Source organism: Triturus cristatus, chromosome 11 (genome assembly GCF_964204655.1).
Source record: "Triturus cristatus chromosome 11, aTriCri1.1, whole genome shotgun sequence".
Taxonomy (NCBI): Eukaryota; Metazoa; Chordata; class Amphibia; order Caudata; family Salamandridae; genus Triturus; species Triturus cristatus.
The window spans coordinates 18,791,309-18,797,920 of NC_140594.1; positions in this window are offsets into that span (position 1 = coordinate 18,791,309).

Sequence of the window (6,612 nt, forward strand, 5' to 3'; positions counted from 1 at the left end):
AAAGGGCACCACCGAGCATGTCCACCGGACTATCACCTTATTTGATGCCGCAGAGGTGACAGGAGACCCGATCTCGCTAATTCTCTTAGATGCTGAAAAAGCGTTCGATCGGGTCTCCTGGCAACTTCTTTGGGTTATCATGCGGTGGACTGGCTTCGGAGTAAGAATGATTCAGGCCCTACAAGCACTGTACCAGAACCCAACAGCTAAAATATTAATTAATGGTCAGCTGTCAGAACAAATAAAGATTACAAGAAGAACGAGGCAGGGGTGCCCCTGCTCGCCTCTACTTTTCGCCCTCTATATAGACCCTCTGATAAGAAGAATCGAAGTCAATCCCTCAATTCCGCCTGTGATTAGGTTTGGTATTGATGCAAAGATCATGGCTTACGCCGACGATATAGCCATGGTAACCCCTGAACCTGAGCTGGCTATCAGGGCTCTGGAGCAAGAAACTCAGGAATTTGGTCTGATCTCTGGCTATGCTTTAAATAGAACAAAAACGCAGATTGTTGTTAATAAAAAAATAACCTGGGTAGACAACAGAATTACTAATAAAGCAAAATACTTAGGAGTTAACATTGTCTCAGATCTAGATATTTTGGTCGCAGAAAATTTGACACCTCTGGCCACTGATATGAGAAAATCACTCAGGAAAATTGATAATTTACACCTAACTATCATGGGAAGATGTAATGTCTTAAAAATGACATTCTTTCCCAAACTGCATTACTTTTTTCGTACAATTCTGCTGGCTTTTAACAGTTGTATACTTTTAGTTTTTCAACACATTTTTACTCAGTTTATTTGGGCATATACACAGCCAAGAAGGGCCTTCAGTTTTCTTACTTTACCAAGGGAGAGGGGAGGCTGGGCTCTTCCTAACCTAAAATTATATCACTGGACTGCTTCTTTACAACATTGTAGTGAACTGATGTATGAGAATCATACTTCAAGCCCGTCAGGCCTGCCCTCTCCTTATTTCTTATTTATAGGGGATAACGTAAGGGGGTGTCTGTGGCGACACTTGGAATTTAGCTATTATAAGCGAGTAAGATTAAAGACGATGATCAATGCTTACCAGGTCTTTAGTAATATTTGCAAAACATTTGGAATCGCTAAGCTTAACTTCTATACTCCCATTATAAACAATGATAATCTGCCACTAATATTCAAAAATGCATATTTGCGACAATGGCATCTGGCTGGCATCTGTAGACTACGAGGCTTTTATAGCGCTGGCCGCATTCGGTCATTTGAAGATCTGAAAACTAGTTATAATCTGAATAACAACCAGACATTTCAGTATAATGCTATTATGAATTACTTAGTTAATAAAACTGGAGGATCTGTGGGGTTTGTAGCGATTGGCCTCATAGATAAATTGCTTGGCCCTAATCTACCAAGGATAGGAGATGTTTATTGTATAATGAACAAATTACGACCAGACGATTTAAGTAAAATAGATGCTAAATGGCAGACGAAATTAAATATTACACCTAATGCCTTTTGTACCGCCTTGGGCTAGCACAAACATATTTGTTATCTCCTAAACTGCAAGCGCAATTCTACAAGACGGGATATTTTATGTACATTACCCCTAGTAGGGTTGCTAAGTGGACAACCGGCCCTGGAACTACCTGCCCTCGTTGTTCAGAATATAGTGTAGACTCTGTTCACATGTTCGCTATATGCCCAAAATTGGAGGTGTTATTGAAAGACGTACAGTCGTTTTTAAGCAGAATCCTCTTTTTAGATATTCAGCTTATGCCAGCTACTATTATGTTAGGGCTGTATAACCAACTTGATCTCAAAGAAGGGGGTGCACTGTTGTTTGTTGCAATGACCATTCTGCGAATTTGCATTGCCATGCACTGGAAAGATCTGAACCCCCCATCTTTTGGCCAATGGCAAGCCAGATTGTTCCCTACTTCTAGGTTGGAGAGTGCAATCTATGCTAAGAAGGGAAGAAGGGCAGGAAAAAAAACCTGGTGGTGTGGGGCCCTCTGACCAGATGGTTTGACACCCAGAATATTTAACTTGTATAATCATTTGTTCTTCATTTCTGACTTCTTCACTCTTTTCTTTTTCTCCCCCCTGCTCCCTGTCTTCCCCCTTTATGTCTCCGCACTCCTCCTTTACACAAGATGGTCAATTTTTTTTTCTCTCCTCTGTTGCTTATACATAGATAACGTTGAATTCCGTATCTATACTGAATGACTATGTTTCAAGTATGTAAACATTACGTGCCCTCTTTATTTAATGTCATGGGGGCAGATTTATGTTTGACTTGCGCCTCATATACGCCGCCGTTGCGTCACTTTTGTGACGCAGCAGCGGCGCAAATCCTGCGCCATGGTGCAGGCTATTTACAACGTGACGCATCTGGGAGATGCGTCACGTTGTAAAGCCCTGCGCCACATGTAGGCGTTCCAGGGCAGGTGGGGGCGTTCCGGCGCAGGAACGCCTCCTAAAAGTGGCTGAGTGAAATCTACAAGATTTCACTCAGTCACTTTTGAGCCCATGCTGCGTCAAAACCCTGCGCCTGCTTGAAGCAGGCGTAAGGATTGATGCAGCATTGTGAAGATAGGGCCCCCCAGAGCATTGCTGGAGCTGCGTCGCGCTTGCGATGCAACTCCAGCAATGCGTCACTTTTACGGCACAGATGCGTGATGCATCTGTGCCGTTTTTGCCCCATGGTGCGCCTCATTATAAATGCGACGCATCCATGGTGACGGAGCTGGGGCGCACAATAACTGGCGCATCCCTGCTGATATGCAGGGATGCGTCAGTTATTATAAATATGCCCCTTAGTTTCTTCTCTCTTCGGACCCGGGGTGGGGGGAGGGTTGCTGTTAAAAGATGAATTAATTGATTTTGTAATGTGTTGGTAATGCAAAAAAACAAACAAACAAAAAAAAAACAAGAGGTTATAGACTGGTAAAACAAGCTGCTTTACATTCCTTCAAGACTTAGCCTGAAGGCTGCTCTCCATAGCTACCACTATGATAGCTTTCAAATAAGGTTGTCTTTAACCTATCATCAATAAGGGGTTGTTTGGACTGGTGCAAGGTGCCCACTATAACTAGTGGACAGCATATACCAGGCCAACTTCTCACACTCAGCACTCAGATACCCTTAGGGGTGATAGTGTTGCGCTTTAGAAATGATTGATTGATTGTTTGAGATCATCTATTTTCCTCACCCTCTACATATCCTATTTGCCTCAGTCTGTATGGTTGTTATTTTCCTCACCCTGTGGGTAACTTATTTGTCTCAATCTGTACATATCACCCTGTATGCACTCTGAGAAAATGGGGTGAATCATATGGTGTGGTTGTGCAACTGCACCATGTAATACTTACCAGCCACTTTAGGTTCCTTAGGTTTCATTTGTCCAACCTCCAGCTCGACCCTGGGTAGCTGTGGCTCTGAGCAGCAAGACCGTCAAACCCTCAGCTCGATCCTGGATAGATGTGGCTCTGAGCAGCAAGACCGTCAAACCCTCAGCTCGATCCTGGATAGCTGTGGCTCTGAGCAGCAAGACCGTCAAACCCTCAGCTCGACCCTGGATAGCTGTGGCTCTGAGCAGCAAGACCGTCAAACCCTCAGCTCGACCCTGGATAGCTGTGGCTCTGAGCAGCAAGACCGTCAAACCCTCAGCTCGATCCTGGATAGCTGTGGCTCTGAGCAGCAAGACCGTCAAACCCTCAGCTCGACCCTGGATAGCTGTGGCTCTGAGCAGCAAGGCTCACACAAATGAACAACTGTAAACCATTTACACAGCATCAACACAATTAAAGAAGAAATCCACAAAACACCAAAGAAACACAAAACCAATAAAAAAAATAGACTGTATTGTTATCTATTTTTAGGTACCATAATGAAAAAGATTCACCGGCGCGTTCCGGAGATATAGAAATTACACAGTATAGTAAATCAAAGCATTTCACTGAACTGTGGACAAGCACTGGAAAATTCACAGAATTTTACACTTAGAAATGTTTTCACTAAAAGCTTTGAGCTAGTAGTAATGCGGTCACAAGGAGTCACTTTAGGTGACTGTTAGAAATGAGGGTCTCCAGTTGGCAATGGCGGGCGCCAATGTCCAAATAGGGACCCATCTTCCCAAGTCAGGGCAAGTGGGCTACCCCCTTTGACAACCCCTGCTCAACCCTGTGGTAACGTAGCACGAGCAGTTAGGCCTATCTCAGAGGCAGTGTGTGAAGCATTTATGACTAAGTACAACAAGGCAGAAACGACACCACAAAAGGACACAACTCAGGTAGGTATAAAAAAATTATATCTTTATCTAACAGTTTAACTCGAAATTCTCAAAGCGTTTCAACAACTACAATTCACGTCAACCCGCAGGGACTCCAAAAGGCAATTACGTATTCACCAGAACGTGACACTGACTAAGTTCAAGGCCTACGCAATCCGTTGCGCACCATATATAAACGGTCCTTACGCAAAGGTGTCTCTCAATGTCCCGCACCAGATACCTGTCGGTGAAAGGTGACACATCACGCAGCTTCTCGAAGAAGCGGAGACGATGACAAGCGGACTCCCAGCGACCACAACTCCGGGCTGCAGGGGTCCGTAGCATGCACCCACAATGATTCGGGCACTCGGGGACAGGCGGGTTCTCAGCAGCAGCAGCATGCGGCTGCGGCGGCCCGGGCTGGTGATGGCGATGACTCTCGTTGTGCAGCTCTGTGGTGGGCTCATAGCGGCAGCAGCTCTCTCTTAGCTGTGGCGGCCCACGAGACGATAGCAACAATCCTCACCAAAGCTGAACAAGGTGTGGGCACACAGCGGCAGCAGCTCTCTCTTAGCTGCGGCGGCCCACAGGACAAATCCCACTGATACAAAGTTGATAAAGGTGCGGGCACTCAGTGGCAACAGCTCTATCTTAGCTGCGGCAGCCCACAGGACAAATCACGATGATGCAAAAGTTGACAAGGGTGCGGGCACTCATCAGCAGCAGCTCTCTCTTAGTTGCGGCGGCCCACAGGACAACTCACAATGGTGCAAAGTGGCAAAGGGTGCGGGCACTCAGCGGCAGCAGCTCTCTCTTAGCTGCGGCAGCCCACAGGACAAACCACGATGATGCAAAGAGGCAAAGGGTGCGGGCACTCAGTGGCAGCAGCTCTCTCTTAGTTGCGGCAGCCCACAGGACAACTCACGATGGTGCAAAGAGGCAAAGGTTGCAGGCACTCAGCGGCCACAGCTCTCTCTTAGCTGCGGCGGCCCACAGGACAAATCACGATGATGCAAATGTTGTCAAGGGTGCGGGCACTCAGCGGCGGCAGCTCTCTCTTAGCTGCAGCGGCCCACATGGATTCAGCGAAAGGTTTAAGGGTTCAGATTCAGGCGGGGTCTCAGCGGCGGCAACTCTCTCTTAGCTGCAGCGGCACGCACAGGGTTAGCGAAAGTTTCAAAGGTGCCAAGTTTGCGGTCCTCACAGTAGAACGAGAGACTCCGGATTACTTGACGGAGGCCTCACCTGCAATCAGAATTCCTCACACAGGAAGTCCGACGGCGGACGGGGTGAAGTATAATGTCCCTGTGACTTCTGCAGGAGGCGCTCTCAATTCAGGCCCTTGGGTAGTTTCTTCGGCAAGCTTGGTGAAAGTTTCAAAGTCCTTTCCTCTGTTCACTCGGACAGAGTTTCGTGTTGACATTCAGAAGGAACACACTCGGACAAAGTTCCAGCGCAGCATTTTATACCTAAAAAGTCTTTGTTCTCTAAGGTCGCAAATCACCGACTCCAGTCAGACCCAGTTCGGTGGGGTTGGGGAGCACTTGGTTTACGATGTGACATCCTGCCCTTTCAGAATGAGGGGGTCTGCTATCAGACGCCCAGTGGGAGGTGGAGTCATCATTCACCTTGCCAGGTGTTGGACAGGCCACATGAAGGGCTTGCTCCCTCCCCGCATGACAGGGCCCGAGCCCCGGCCCTCCAGGTGTTACCCACCAAAACAACCCGCACCCCGTCTCCAGACGGGACTCCTGCCCCCGGACATCTCTGTATCATGGGGCCGAACCACTACCGGCTCCCTCGCCCGGCCCGGCCGCCATCTTGGACACTGCACCACGAGGCCGCGTGGCCTCAGCTCGACCCTAACCCTGGGCCTGGCCAGGCCCCGACATCCCGGCACCACCATCCACCCAGGAGGTGAACGGACCACTTGGCAGGTCGATGGGAGAAAGAAGTGTCGATGGCTCTCCCCCGCCAGGTGCCGATCGCCCCCCAGCTCCCCCGGGCGCTGGCTCCACCCCCCTGCTGGGTGTCTGGACTCCCTCACCCCGGACCTCCCGACCTCCAAGTGCGAGGGTCCGGACATCAAAGGGCGCCAGACCTATAACTGGGGCAGCTCCAGAGCAGGAAGGCAGTTGTATCCTGGAGTCGAGAGACACCGAGAAGAACTCATCCTTGACGGACTACCGGCGCTGCCGTAGCCCTGCCTTGTGAACTATCACTCTGCCTGCTGGCGCTGCCGCGGCCTTCTGCATCCTCCATCCTCGTCGGGACCTGCTGGCGCTGCCGCGGACCGTTGTAACTACCACCTTCGTTGGGACCTGCTGGCGCTGCCGCGGACCGTTGTA